At 38.3% G+C, this 14,175-nt stretch overlaps 1 protein-coding gene and 1 long non-coding RNA gene across 4 annotated transcripts in view; both read right to left on the reverse strand.

The window, feature by feature from the left end:
- TAFA2 (TAFA chemokine like family member 2) overlaps positions 1-14,175 on the reverse strand; it is a 587,396-nt gene that overhangs the window by 204,094 nt on the left and 369,127 nt on the right. The window lies entirely within an intron of this gene.
- On the reverse strand, positions 2,683-5,424 carry LOC309609594. The gene is made up of 2 exons (XR_014233498.1): positions 3,351-5,424; positions 2,683-3,050 (listed from the first exon to the last, which is right to left on the reverse strand). It is a non-coding gene; the product is annotated as an uncharacterized lncRNA (long non-coding RNA).

The following is a 14,175-nucleotide window of genomic DNA, read 5'->3' on the forward strand; positions in this document are numbered from 1 at the left end:
CAATGGAATATTACTCAGCCATAAAAAGAAATGAAATGGAGGTATTTGTAATGAGGTGGATGGAGTTAGAGTCTGTCATACAGAGTGAAGTAAGTCAGAAAGAGAAAAACAAATACAGTATGCTAACACATATATACGGAATCTAAGGAAAAAAAAAAAAAAAAAAAAGGCCATGAAGAACCTAGTGGCAAGACGGGAATAAAGACACAGACCTACTAGAGAATGGACTTGAGGATATGGGGAGGGGGTGGGGTGAGATGTGACAGGGTAAGAGAGTGTCATGGACATATATACACTACCAAATGTAAAACAGATAACTAGTGGGAAGCAGCCTCATAGCACAGGGAGATCAGCTCGGTGCTTTGTGACCACCTAGAGGGGTGGGATGGGGAGGGTGGGAGGGAGGGAGATGCAAGAGGGAGGAGAAATGGGAACATATTGTATGTGTATAACTGATTCACTTTGTTATAAAGCAGAAGCTAACACACCATTGTAAGGCAATTATACTTCAATAAAGATGTTTAAAAAAAAAAAAAGATGATTCCAATAATACTTGATTTCATGAGATATTACTTTTCTATACTATTTGATACATAGAAAAACAGGTAATGTACGTAGAGTCAGGAAGAAGAATAAACGTGAACCACCACCTACTAAACCCATCACCAATTTAAGAACAAAAAAATTACAACTGCTCTTAAAGCTATTTTCCCAGTTCCCCTCCTGCTTCTCTTCATCCAAAAGTAATCACTAACTTCCTTTCTAAAAATTAACTTTAGCAGGTATATATGTATTCCTAACCAATGTGTTAATTCAATTTGCTTGGTTTGAGCTTTATAAATATGATATCATACTGTGTGTAATCTCCTGAAACTTGCTTTTTTTCACTCAGCATTATGTTTCAAAGATGTGTTTATGTTGTTGCATCCAACTGTAATTCATTCACTTTCACAGTTAAATAATCCCTTGTGTGATTTTAGCAAAATATACTCATCCATTTCTTGTCAATGGAAATTTAGGTTGTTCCTAGGGGTTTCTGTTGTTGTATTTTTGCCATTGTACATAATACAACTAGAAATATTCTTATACATGTCTCCTGGTTCACATGTGTTAAAAGTTTCTCTAGGATTTATACGTAAGAAAAGAATTGTTGGTCATAGGGAATGCATGTGATTACTTCACAAGATGATACTAAATTGTTTTCAAAAGTAGCTATCCTAATTTACATCCCCATTAGCAGCACTGTTTGAGTTTCCATTACTCCACACACTTGCCAACATTTGATATAGAAAAGCTTCTATATTTTTTTGCATTCTAGTGGGTATAAAATGGTACCCATTTTGGTCTTAATTTGCATTTCCCTGATTGTTACTTAAGACCAATTATTTTTTATTGAGATACAGTTAGCATATAACATTACATTCACTGATATCTGTTTTTTAATAAATTTATTTATTTATTTATTTTTGGCTGTGTTTGGTCTTTGCTGCTGCATGCGGGCTTTCTCTAGTTGTGGCGAGAGGGGGGCTACTCTTCGTTGCGGTGCACGGGCTTCTCATTGCGGTGGCTTCTCTTGTTGCGGAGCACAGGCTCTAGGCACGCGGATTTCAGTAGTTGTGGCATGCAGGCTCAGTATATGTGGCTTACGGACTCTATAGCACAGGTTCGGTAGTTGTGGTGCACAGGCTTATCCGCTCCACGGCATGTGGGATCTTCCTGGACCAGGGCTCAAACCCGTGTCCCCTGCACTGGCAGGCAGATTCTCAACCACTGCACCACCAGGGAAGCCCCCAGCTGATATCTTTTTATATGATGCTTATTTTTTTTAACTTCATGGTTTTCTCTGATATTCATTAATTTCTGAACAGGTAATAGGTTTTAAAGTAAGCATTCAGGATTATTCCTTTGTTTCCATCACTGAGGCACCAAGATCACATCAAGTTTTTTCATTAAATTAGCCAGCCAGTACTGAATTTTAAGTTGTAGATGTGATTACCAGTTTCTGGTCTACTTTATAAGAAGCATGTTAGATTTTCTTTTAAGAAGCTGCTAGTCACTTTTCATGATCTTTCTAAAATATATTCCTACATATGTCCATTGGACTGAGAATATTTTCCCAATAGCATTCTGTCTATTTTCTAAGTAGAATTATTCTAATGTTGCCAAACTTGATTTGTTTTTTAAGTTTCAACTGTTCAATTTCACTTTCTAAAATAATTTTAAATTCTATTTTCCACTTTTTTGGTTGAAAAACATTCTCTAAATTTTATTATCACTTGCTAACTGTGGCAAAATAAATATGTGGTATTCGTATAGCAGAAAAGGACATATAAACAATGTAAGTATAATGCAAACGCCATGATATTTTTCAAGAGGTCATTTGAAGAAAGCAGATGTACTTGGCCTATAAAAATTATTTTTCTCAGATAAGATTAGAAGAAATACAACAGGATTTAAAGTTGAATTAAAGGTACCATACCAATAAAACACTTTGGATTCATATAGCTTTGTTACATTATATCTCCCACAGCACCAAGAGACAATTTTAGATTGTTAAACCATGTCAGTTAATGATGTTGATTACACAGCTATACATCCTCCCACAGATGTGCCATGATACATTTCTGAGAATGGGGTCTGTTTCTTTGAATATTTTTATGCATAGGCATCAAATTTTACCTCTTTTTTTTTTTTTTTTTCAAATTTTACCTCTTTAATGCACACAACTAAGAAAGCAGTACAACTTCTAGCAAACACAGTTTTAATGACTTTCACAGCACCTATGACTATGGATATGGCTTCCAGATCTACACCTCTGCCACTTAAACTCTTTCATTGCAACCTACTGATTTAGCCATGGGCATTAACATTAAAGATCCTATATTTTTCTGGTGTGGTACTATAGGCATCTAGCCTCTTGGTAACCTATTAAATCCATGCTATCTACAAAATAATACAGTCTAAGAATTCTAGCCAAACTATGGAATCAGGGGAAAATATATCACCTCAGTTAACAGCTTTACATTTAAAAAGTGACTAAGCGTCACTACCTTTTTTTTTTTTTTTTTTTAAATTTTTGGCTGTGTTGGGTCTTCGTTTCTGTGTGAGGGCTTTCTCTAGTTGTGGCAAGTGGGGGCCACTCTTCATCGCGGTGCACGGGCCTCTCACTATCGCGGCCTCTCTTGTTGCGGAGCACCGGTTCCAGACGCGCAGGCTCAGTAATCGTGGCTCACGGGCCCAGTTGGTCCACGGCATGTGGGAATCTTCCCAGACCAGGACTCGAACCCGTGTCCCCTGCATTGGCAGGCAGATTCTCAACCACTGCGCCACCAGGGAAGCCCTGTCACTACCTTTAAAGTAAGATATCAATACCATGACTACTTTCTATATGTCCATCCTACTCAAAGCTGGAGATGGCATACTTTCAATGCTCAGTTCAAAAAACAGCACAGAAACCACTTCCTATGCTAGAGTTAAATTCGTTGTCCTCACTGGCCTCTCTGTGGCATAAACACAACTGAGCCTACCCTTTGTTTTGAAACACTTTCCCTCTTCTGGGAGTGAGGCATCGAACACCCTTGCATTCTTGGTTCTCCTACTACCTTATTGGCCTCTCATTCTCAGGGTGCTTGGCTGATATTTGCTCTTCTGGCTGACCTCTGAATGGTTATCCCAGTGCCTCAAGGCTCTGTTGGAGCCTTCTTCTTTGTCTGCAAGGTATCCCCAAATGACCTCACCCAGCCCCATGACTTTAAGATGATCTCCTCACTGTTCATTCAGAAAATTTTCCTCCAACCCTGACATCTTAACCTGAGCTATACTTTCATATTCAATTGAAAAATTAGGGAATTCCCTGGCGGTCCAGTGGTTAGGATGCAGCACGTTCACTGCCAAGGGCCCGGGTTCAATCCCTGGTGGGGGAACTAAGATCCGGCAAGCCGCGCAGCACAGCCAGAAAAGAAAAGAAAAGAAAATGCAGCATCTCCAAGTAGATGGCTAATAGATATCTCAAACCTAAAAAGTGGAGTTACGCATTTCCATCCTTCTCTCCCACCCACTACTTCTCTCCTATCATTCATTGTACCACCATCTGGTCAAGTGAAAAATTCCGAAGTCACTTGTGATCCCTCCCTTTCTCTCTCTCCCATTTCCAATCTTTCAGCACATCCTATGCTCAACATCTTAAGTATACATTAAATCCACCCACTTTTTTCCACCTCCATTCTTGTCCAAGTCTGGCCTTCACTACTACAATGGCGTCCTATCTGACTTCTCTGCTTCCACTCTTTCACCATAGAATTTTTTTCTCCTAATAACCTACAGAGCCACCATTTCTTTTTTATATGCAAAAGTTACCACTTAAAATTTTCCATTGCACTACCAATGTACTGTTATTACTCAGAATAAAATCCCAATTCCTGACCATGACCTCATAGGCTATTTGTGATCTGGCCTATTCTACCTCTGCCATTTGACCACTGATCCTTCTCCCTCCCACTCACCTCCTTTCTAAAAATGCCAAACTCAAGTCCTCAAGTCCTCTACACTGCCTTGTTCCTCTACCTGGAAGTACCCCTCATTCCCTCATTCTTCAGCTCTCTGTTCAAATTTAATCTTTTCCTAGAGGGTTTCCTGACTATCATGTAGAGCTTACCACCCAGTTGATTTCCATCCAATGAACAGCACTATCAATAATAACGTATTTGTGCATTTGTTTGTATATTTTCTGATTCCTACCACCAGCATCTAAGTTCCATGTGAAGAACTTTTTCTGCCTTATTCACCACTGGGGTCCATGCTGCTGGGTCGAGAACAGTGGCTGGCACGTAGTAGGCACTCAGTAAATATTTATGAAAGAAAAAAATTTTATAAAGCCTCTCCTTCTGATACCCGATAGCCATTCTCAAAAAAGGCCCTGAATTCTTTTTTATTTTAATGTCAGATTTAACAGTCTTGGAGAAATTGCTTGATTTGTGGGCTACTCTCTAATATTAAAACACAGTGATTTTAAATCTCTATAGTTTCTCTGTACGTCAACCATTACATGAGTCAAAAATGCAATTGCACTCATGAAGTTGAAAATTTCACATTTATTTTTACTTCTGAGGAAGTTCAAGAGCAAAGGCTCTTCTCTACAAAGTCAATCGTAATTTACACTCATTAAATTACCTGCCTTTCAGACAATGGAACAATAGTAGTCTAAGTGATTTGAGACAAATGCCTCGCTTTTGGAAAGTCCTGCTGTACTTTTCAATATCCATCACCACAAATTACTAAAGATTTCTGCAACTTTAAAGCCATGCTTTTGAGACACTAAAAAACTGACACGTCATAGAAGTTAGAAGTAGAAACCTCAAAGCATCCTTCTATATCAACTACATTTCTAATAAGGTGAAAAAAAATACAAATTTGATCTGCATCAATACACTGGCAATTAATTAGAAGTAGAAACCTCAAAGCATCCTTCTATATCAACTACATTTCTAATAAGGTGAAAAAAAATACAAATTTGATCTGCATCAATACACTGGCAATTAATGGTGATGTTCTAAAGACATAACACACGCAAAGGCCCCCCTGGCTTTGCAGTCACAGTACCAGGTTGAAGGTAAACAATCTTCAATATAAAAATTTGGACATTTGGATGAAAAATGCCTTATTTTTTTTTTTCCTGGTGGGACAAACTCCCCCTGAAACTCGGGTATTTAACAGGCAGAGTAGAAAAGTGGAGTATAGAGAGTTTTTATATATGTTTAAAATTTGGCCCTGCCTCTCACTAGTTTGTACTTGAGCATTTTATATATCTTTCCTCATCAAATATTCTGTCCTAGAGGCTGTACTAGGTGCTAGGGTTATAAAATAAGCCCTGTAGTAGTTTAGGGACTTAGTTTAGAGCCTTAGTTTTCTCTTAGATAAAATGCGAATAATACTAACCCCACTGATGATCAACCAAGATAAAGTGGGCAACATATATAGCACAAAAGAAAACACTTCAATAAATAAATTCTTATTTTTATAATTTTCAACCAGGTTACAGTAACCATGGAATGATTTCTGTTGCATTGGCAAAAAGCACACTATAACTATTGGCCTGAGCATAAAATGAATGAGACTAAAAAAGCAGTTGTACTTACAAAATTTCAGTATGCTGAAAGGTTTATTAAATAAATGTTTCATTGGCCTCAATTCTTTGAGTCAATGAAAAAGTACGAAACTCTACCATGTTGATTTTATTTACCAACCAAGGTATTTTTTAGTGTAATATCTTCAGCAGGTTGCCATTAAAAATTAGATGCTAAAAAGAAGTCAGAAGAAAGTGTACATTCAGTACCCAATGGAGAGTTAAGAGTTTTGTTTTTTTCATCTTCTGGTTCTCCATTTCATAACAATTAATTGGTTAAATCTAGGAATATAGCCAACAAGTATTATTCTGTTTCACAGAGAATTACTGTACCTAATTCAGCAGTACATGAGATTCCTACAGTGTAAGAGGACTATTTTATGACTGTCTGAAAAATGTAGTCTCTTATCTTCTCCTAGAGTAAGAGATTATATTATTGTTCAAAAGCCTAAGCCATTGCCAGGCCTTTTAATAAGTGTGCTAATTACTTGAAATGACATAAGAAGTACCATGAATGAAAAAGCAATAAATTGTCAGTTCTTTTGAAACTATAGTTCAGTAACCCAACATTACTATTACCTTAACATCAAGATACTAATTTTGAGAGTTATAAATAGCTATAATAATGATGATCCAAATTAAGGAAAATAAATCATTAGCTTAACCTCTCAAAAGGTAAGACGGTCTTGATATTATTTCATTAACATTGAGGATCAAGTTCACTACTGTACATAAATGAATATGTAAACTAGAAAAGTGCTAAATAAATGCACAGAATTTGTACCACCAGAGTCTCAGTATCAGCAGACAGATCACTGTTACATATATTAAAGACTGTGGAAGTCTCCAAGAAAAATTTCCTCATATCAAATTAGTATGAAATGAGATTTTAATTAGAAAAAAAGGCTCTTGTCCTCCTCAGTTATGAAAGCAAAGCATAATGCAGAATTCCTCTCTCAGACACAGGGGATAATAGCTTTTCAAAAATTACCAAAAGGCTAACACTTATTTTATTAAGTCCCTGAACGAAATGCCTTTGACATCTGTCTATTGCTACGAGGCACACAGACACACTCTCACATAGAGGCCACAAAGTTCTTTTTCAATGCTTTATCAATTCATCTGAGTATACATGGAAAAAGCCTAAGTTCAGTAATCATGTTGTTAACATACATCTTTACTACTTTTAATCTCCCTTTTAACAAAGAAAGTATACTATCTGATTCAGAGTAACTGCAAAGACATGAATTTGGTCCTTGATGGGTTGTCAAGAAAAAGCATAACTATTCTAAACATTGAATGCTAACTTGGAAATATGGAAGAGTCACCTATATTCCACCACACTGCAGAATGTCACCGTCTGCAGGTTATAGGTCACAAATCCTATGACAAGGACATGGATTCCAGGGGGGCTCTGGAAAATACGCAGAATATAAATTCTGAAAGTGTCAAACCCAGTGACACGTGCTGCTAGAATGTCCCAGAACTCTGTCTGTCAAGAACCATCACCCCACACTCCCAAAATCAAACACCAAAAGACGATCCACTGAATATAATATCATTAGAGAACATGAACTTATTTCATGTAAACTTGGGGAAATCTCTTTACAGAGCAGCACAGACATAGTTTTGCCTATATCTGAGAATGAAGGAATGAACTAGATGGTGTCTCATGGTCTTTCCTATCTCTATATTTCACTGTATGATCAGAATGTTGCATTCTTTACAAATATAAGCCAAACTGATACTAATTTTTCCCCAAAGTCAGTTTATTCCCTGGCCTGAAGTGTAATTTTTAATCCTAGAGTGATCCAACAATGCAATTTCAGCAAGCGTGAAGGAGCCTACATTTCACTGTCGGAGAGTTACCAGAGATGACAGTTTGTAATCCCATGGACACAATGAAGGATATTCACATATCAGGAAATCTGGAGAGAAAGGCATCCAAGGCCCTACACAGGACAAGTAGTCAGTCATGAATCTGTAAACTGCACCGAGCATTTTGACCTTGAAGTCACAACATTTTCAAGGTTCTATTTACTTGTCTGTAAAAATGGAGGTGAGTTACCGAAGTATAAGAAAAAGCATGCAATTTTAGAGCACCCTAATAGTGCCTGGAGATGCAAGGGTAAGTAAGGCACACACCCTCCATACAGGTAAAGCTGAGCAGCAGGACATTTTTCTATGAGATTTTGAGCCTCTAGATTAGAAATACACATTTGAGAGTCAGCGCATATGGATGTGTGTGGGGTGGAGGTTAGGACTGAGAGGCATGATATGATCAAACAGCAAAGAGTTTGGCATTAGCAGAGCTGTAGAAGGTCAATCCCTAGAAAACTGCCAATATTTAAGGAGAAGCAAAGGAAAAGATGCCTACACCAAAGACACAGAGGCGTGAGAAGTGCCAAGAGGGAGCAAGAGTTAGGCAGCCAATGGGGAATAGAGAGTCATGTGGGAAGGAATTAAATAGCAGTGGCAAATGCAGCAAAGAATAATAAAGAGATTGGAAACAACTCACTCAATATTTATAGAATGGGAGAAAGGAAGAATTGAGAGTGGTCACATCTAAAGGCTTCTAGTTTTCCATAAATGAAAAGGCACAGTAAGCTGTGGAAAATCAAAGTGGAAAAGTTGAGTAGGGTCTTGAAGACAGTGGTGAAAGTTTGGAATAGTCACTGAGAGGAATCTACTTAAGGAAAACTTTTCTTGGCCACTGAAAGGATCAGATGATATACATACTGCCATTTAAATGTGTAAAGCTAGTGCATTTATTCAACAAATAATTCTTAAAAGTGGTTATGGAAAAAGACAAGGATACATAAGACAAATCTCAGATGTCAAAAATTCAAGTGTGAAAATAATTGCCAATACAATGCAAAACAAGTCCCCCAAACAGACACGAGCATCTGTGTGTGTGTGTGTGTGTGTGTGTGTGTGTGTGTGTGTTTTGGAGCTGCTGATTAAACAGATCCATCCACACTCTTTTCTCTTTCAGTCCCTCAGGACATAAGGCATGCACTAATTAGATGATTCATGAAATTTAGGGGTACAACCCACAGCATGGGAAGAAATGTTCTCCTATTTTTATCCATTGATATTACAATTTGAGTGTTAGGAACATAACTCCTGTGACTAACTAGAGAAGGCTGGAAAGTGTCACACCCTCCTGACTTCCACAGAGTACAGTGAGCTGAGGACAACCAAATGAAGATGCAGCGGGCAGGGGGCTGAAAGGCTGTGACTATCCGCCTGTCTCTCAACTCAGTGGACAACACTCTCCCCAGAGGTTGACTCTGAGATAAACATAATCAACAAACACCCGCTGGGCAGGGCTGGGGGTTAAAGTGGTATAAATAATAGCCCCTGTCCTCAAGGAGTTCCCAATTTAGTTGGAAAATAAAACATACCCATGAGAAATCTTAAATAACATTAACGTTTTGCAGGCTGGTCAAGACAACTACAGAGCTAGCCCAGGGTTAAGCAGAATTCTTACCAAATTCATGCTGTAGACTGAAATGTATTTAAAGAAAAAAGAATACATTTAAGGGAAAGCTGTGAAAGAGGCAGGAATTGATTGGACTGGCTCTTAAAACTAGATAAAGGTCAAGACCCCATGCAGCACAGCAAAAAACTTTCAGTCCCATCATAATTAGTGCCCCCTTTGCCATGCCATCACTCCTGATAAACTCACCCTGTGCAGATCTGAACCATCTGTGTTTCTTCAATGCGGGTAACCAGCAGCCCTAACACTACCAATGATTTGAACAACTCTATTTTAGGAGGCATTTATTTCAAAGATCAGATACTTGATTGTTGCTTTGTCTTTAGGACTTGAAAAAATAAGACAAGTAATTTGCCTCCAAGTTCCCCACATGGCTGAGGAGTTACAGCACGTACAGATGTTCACAAAGGTTGAATTGAATCGTATTCTGTCCTCACAATTTTCAAAAGAAAATAGCCATGTTTACTTTATGTTTTATTTTCTGGGCCATTCATTTAAGATTGAATTGGAAAGCTTCTTTGAGTTTAGAGTTTTGCATTTGAAAACAAAAACCAAACCAAAAAACCATAGTAATTTACCATAATTAGTACTCTTAGAATCACTCAGCAGCAGGAAGTTTCTTACCCTAATTCTCTACTCTATACTCCCACCTTCCCCCAGACTCTGGGCAACATTTCAATCAAAGAGGCACTGAAATTGGCCCAATCCTCCAAAACCTCTAAGCCATCAACAACCCTACCATTTCTTTTACACTCATGATTTTCAAGTCAAGCTAAGTTCTGATTAACTCTTTGCATGTCTGAGTTATATCATGATATTTTCCACTCACACAGCCCTTTAAATTAATTTCCCTTGGGGTACCAAATGAAATCCCATAAGGAATTCATTGTCAGGCTTAGGTACAGGTACTGAAGATCACACCAAATCTTTAGAAAGCCCACACTTGTCATGCATTCAGTGAGCATGCATTATCTGTCCTAGTTTGTTTTCTGGGGCAGAGCAAGAACAAAACCAGAGTTGGTGCTAGGGAAGCAGAAAGCAAGCATCAGGCCTAGACAGTGAGTCACAAATAGAACTAGGCATAAAAACAGGATTGATTACAGGGGTTCTGAATGAGAGACGTCAAGAACTTGAGAAGGTGAAACATCAGAACAGCAGCCAAGAAACAACAAGCAAAGCTCCGATGAGGAAAATAAGCAATCAAAATACAAACAACACAGGACACCAGAAAGGATGTAGGCAATCTCAAAGAAGAAGAACCAAACCAAAGTCAAACAGAAGGTAATGCCTCACCCCCATTCACTAATAGTTCTCATCCAGCCCTTGTTGAGGAAGAACTTGAAAATTTTATCCAAACACTATCATTAGAGGAACCTAATGATACTGATGGTTACTGACTTATCAACTGCCCATATGCCTAGCATCTTATGTACATTATCTCATTTAAGTCTCAAAACAACTCTCTAGGCATTAATTAATTCTCCGTTTTACACATGAGAAATCTAAGCTGCAAAAAGGTTAAGTAACTTCATAGGGTCATCCAAATAGTAAGAGCCAGAGCTGGGATTCAAAATGCTCATATCCCTATAAAATGCTACTTAAGCTGAAGTTTGTGTCAGTAAAATGCATGTAATTCTCATTCTGGAACTGTGTTGTCCAATACAGTCACCATTAGCCACATGTGGTTATAGAACACTTGAATTGTGCCTAGTGTCACATGTTGAAATGATGATATTTTGGATATACTGATTTAAAGAAAATACACTGTGAAAACTAATTTCATCATTTTAATTTTTTTAATGTGACTACTACAAAAGTAAAAAATATATATTTAATATTTAATATATAGTATGTTATCTATATCTCATGTTTCTATTGATCAGTACTATCCTAGAGTATAAATTCAGTCTTTCCCAAGTTCTTTTTAAAACAAAACATAGGGGACTTTTCTGATGGCACAGTGGTTAAGAATCCACCTGCAAATGGAGGAGACATGGGATTGATCCCTGGTCCAGGAAGATCCCATATGTGGGGAACAACTAAGCCCGTGTGCCACAACTACTGAGCCTGCGCTCTAGAGCCAGCGAGCCACAACTACTGAGCCCACGTGTCACAACTACTGAAGCCCGTGTACATAGAGGCCGTGCTCCACAGCAAGAGAAGCCACCGCAATGAGAAGCCTGCGCACCACAACGAAGAGTGGCCCCCGCTCACCGCAACTAGAGAAAGCACGTGTGCAGCAACGAAAACCCATGCAGCCAAAAACAAATAAAATAAATTTAAAAAATAATAAATAGGGACTTCCCTGATGGCACAGTGGTTAAGAATCCACCTGCCAACGCAGGGGACACAGGTTCGAGCCCTGGTCCGGGAAGATCCCACATGCCACGGAGCAACTAAGCTCATGCGCCACAACTACTGAGCCTGTGCTCTAGAGCCCATGAGCCAAAACTACTGAGCCCGTGTGCCACAACTAATGAAGCCTGTGTGCCTAAAGCCCATGCTCCGCAATAAGAGAAGCCACCCCAATGAGAAGCCCAAGCACCACAACGAAGAGTAGGCCCCGTTCGCCGCAACTAGAGAAAGCCCGTGCACAGCAGCAAAGACCCAACGCAGCCAAAAATAAATAAATAAAAATAAATAAATTTATAAAATTCCATATTTAAATAAATAAATAAATAAATAAAATAATAATAAATAAAAAACAAAACAAAACATAGAATCTCGAAAGCTTTAGCTGTAAACAATATCCAGAGGGGTAAAAAGCCAAAAATAAGCCCTAACTTTTCTCCTGATTTTACCTTCCTTGCTGGAATCACCCTGCTTACTGTTGCCACCATCACACCAGCATCTAAGTGTGGGAAAAAACTTCTTTTTTTTTTTAAACATCCTTATTGGAGTATAATTGCTTTACAACGGTGTGTTAGTTTCTGCTTTATAACAAAGTGAGTCAGCTATACATATACATATATACCCATATCCCCTCCCTCTTGCGTCTCCTTCCCACCCTCCCTATCCCAATCCCCTAGGTGGTCACAAAGCACCAAGCTGATCTCCCTGTGCTATGTGGCTGCTTCCCACTAGCTATCTATTTTACATTTCTTACTGTATATATGTCCAAGCCACTCTCTTGCTTCGTCCCAGCTTACACTTCCCCCTCCCCATGTCCTCAAGTCCATTCTCTACGTCTGCATCTTTATTCCTGTCCTGCCACTAGGTTCTTCAGAACCATTTACTTTTTTCTTTTAGATTCCATATATATGTGTTAGCTTATGGTATTTGTTTTTCTCTTTCTGACTTACTTCACTCTGTATGACAGATTCTAGGTCCATCCACCTCACTACAAATAACTCAATTTTGTTTCTATTTATGGCTGAATAATATTCCATTGTATACATGTGCCACATCTTCTTTATCCATTCATCTGTCAATGGACACTTAGGTTGCTTCCATGTCCTGGCTATTGTAAATAATGCTGCAATGAACATTGTTGTACATGATTCTTTTTGAATTATGGTTTTCTCAGGGCATATGCCCAGTAGTGGGATTGCTGGGTCGTATGGCAGTTCTATTTTTAGTTTTTTAAGGAACCTCCATACTATTCTACATAGTGGCTGTATCAATTTACATTCCCACCAACTGTGTAAAAGGGTTCCCTTTTCTCCACACCCTCTCCAGCATTTATTATTTGTAGATTTTTTGATGATGGCCATTCTGAGCCATGTGTGAGGTGTTCCTCTTTGTAATTTTGATTTGCATTTCTCTAATGATTAGTGATACTGAGGATCCTTTCATGTGTTAGTTGGCAATCTGTATATCTTCTTTGGAGAAATGTCTATTTAGGTCTTTCACCCATTTTTGGATTGGGTTGTTTGTTTTTTTGATATTGAGCTGCATGAGTTCCTTGCGTATTTTGGAGATTAATCCTTTGTCAGTTGCTTCATTTGCAAATATTTTCTCCCATTCTGAGGGTTGTCTTTTCATCTTGTTTATGGTTTCCGTGGCTCTGCAAAAGCTTTTAAGTTTCATTAGGTCCCCTTTATTCACTTTTGTTTTTATTTCCATTTCTCTAGGAGGGGGGTCAAAGAGGATCTGGCTGTGATTTATGTCATACAGTGTTCTGCCTATGTTTTCCTCCAAGAGTTTTATAGTGTCTCACCTTACATTTAGGTCTTTAATCCATTTTGAGTTTATTTTTGTGTATGCAGTTAGGGACTGTTTTAATTTCATTCTTTTACATGTGGCTATCCAGTTTTCCCAGCACAACTTATTGAAGAGGCTGTCTTTTCACCATTCTACATTCTTGCCTCCTTTATCAAAAATAAGTTGACCATATGTGCGTGGGTTTCTCTCTGGGCTTTCTATCCTCTTCTATCTATTTCTGTTTTTCTGCCAGAACCATATTGTCTTGATTACTTGATTACCGTAGCTTTGTAGTATAGTCTGAAGTCTGGGAGTCCGATTCCTCCAGCTCTGTTTTTCTTTCTCAAGATTGCTTTGGTTATTCGGGGTCTTTTGTGTTTCCATACAAATTGTGAAATTTTTTGTTCTA

Source organism: Balaenoptera borealis, assembly GCF_965194805.1.
Source record: "Balaenoptera borealis genome assembly, chromosome: 13".
Taxonomy (NCBI): Eukaryota; Metazoa; Chordata; class Mammalia; order Artiodactyla; family Balaenopteridae; genus Balaenoptera; species Balaenoptera borealis.